This window comes from Glycine max, chromosome 8 (genome assembly GCF_000004515.6).
Source record: "Glycine max cultivar Williams 82 chromosome 8, Glycine_max_v4.0, whole genome shotgun sequence".
NCBI lineage: Eukaryota > Viridiplantae > Streptophyta > Magnoliopsida > Fabales > Fabaceae > Glycine > Glycine max.
Window position 1 is genome coordinate 38,264,625 of NC_038244.2, and position 1,903 is coordinate 38,266,527.

The 1,903-nt window shown below is 26.5% G+C and overlaps 1 long non-coding RNA gene across 1 annotated transcript; it reads left to right on the forward strand.

Moving 5' to 3' along the window:
- Positions 1 to 706: 706 nt before the first annotated feature.
- On the forward strand, positions 707 to 1,424 carry LOC106799795 (uncharacterized). The gene is made up of 2 exons (XR_001389588.2): positions 707 to 980; positions 1,241 to 1,424. It is a non-coding gene; the product is annotated as an uncharacterized lncRNA (long non-coding RNA).
- The last annotated feature ends 479 nt before the right edge of the window (positions 1,425 to 1,903 follow it).

The window sequence follows — 1,903 nt, forward strand, 5'->3', positions numbered from 1 at the left end:
TGAATATAAACTACATGTCAAAATCTTATATGAAAAAGGAATTAAAGAGATTAATCAGATGTGCATTTTTTTTTTTTACTTTTCTTTCGTTAAAGGATATAGAATTATTCTTCTTCCATTATTTACCTTTTCTTTCTCTTTCTTTAGTAGTATTAGGAAAATATCATTTGGCATTGGGAATGAAAAATATTTTATGAACACTCACAATACTATTAAACTAGGGAAAGAGAAAAAAAATGTTTAATAGAGTATATGATTGACAAAATAGATAAAATAAGAGATGTCAAGTGAGATATATATCCAAAATAAATAGTGATTCAATGTATGATTAATAATAGGGAAAAGTCAAAAGAAATAGAAAGTAGTACAAAACTTAAAACACGCCCAAAAAGTGCATCTGTACATAACATTTGTAACTAACAAACCCTAGAAGACAAGTAACTTTGGCACGCGGCAGAATTCACATGATTGAGCATATATTAACCTTTTGAAACGAGGTAAAACACTTACCATTTTAGCGTATGAAAGTAGTCCATAAAGTGTTATCGTATTAGCCTATTAGTATAAGAAATTAAAGAAATTTAAAATAATTTTTCAGGATGTTAAATAATTCTCTAAATTAATTATTTATTATATTTGAGTCTTTAAATATATGTTGTTATTATCATTTAAGTTACAATTTTTTGAATATTGGACTAGAATGATTAGCAAATTACACTTTCAGATTTTTTTTTTCTTTTTCTTTCTTTAATGTTGGACTAATGTTGGAGTACTTTAAACTTTTAGGGAGCGGAACAGTGTTTTACCCTTTTAAAATGTTTGCATTAAAGTTAAATAAAGGAGAATTGGTCTGATGGAGTACTAGTAATATTTTTATGATTGATAATTTTCAGGGGATTTGGTCTGGAATGCTGTCAGGAACTATCTTACAAACTTGTGTTCTATTCTTCCTTGTCTATAGAACAGATTGGAATAAAGAGGTAATTGTTTTTTCTTCTTACTTTTGCAAATTGCAATGAATATCTTTTGGATTAGTAAGAATCGAAAAAGGTATCAACCAGTTTATAATACTCATACATGATATTTAACCAATTGAGTTAGATTATTTTGTAATTGAAATGTAGATGTGTTGCTTGCAAAAACCAAACCATATAGATGATATATATGATTAAGGTTGTATATATACTATTAGTCTAGTAAATATGTTGATTACAGGCTAATTATATGTGTAAAATGGCAGGCATCCCTTGCGGAAGATAGAATAAAGCAGTGGGGTGGGCATGAAGATTCATAAACGCACGCTATAGGGAAGAATAATGGTCAATAAACATGAAATTCTGTTTCTCTTTCTTAGGATCAGGTGAACGATCCTGCATTCATTGTTTTTCCTTAAAAAGTAAATGAGCAATATTATGTTTTCTGAATAATTCTTCTAGTGTTTTATAATATTAGTATTGGAAAAAAAAAGTGGATAAATTTAATATCTTAAGAATATAAGAGACATCTAGTTCTTTCTTCATTTAATAAAAAGGAGAAATTTTATAAAGATGAAAGAAAATTAAGAATTATTCTTATATAGAAAGATATGTTTATAAACCCAATTTAAAAACTACCAAGCATGGGAATTTAAAATTATGGATTTAGCTTGCCTATAAAGAGAAATTGCATTTTAAGAGATAAAGTACTATGTATTTTGTGAGTATTTTAAAAGTTTAATGGAAATGAATCCTCATAATGACTAAACAAATAATATTTTAAATAAGTTCATGACTAATAAAAGAAGATTATAAGAAAGAATGGTCTTATCTAAGCCATTTTGTGGGATCAGTTTTGTAAAGACAAAAGAAAATAGAAGAAAGTTTAATTCTGTTTTCAAGTTTCTTTTTTGAAATATTTTTAAACA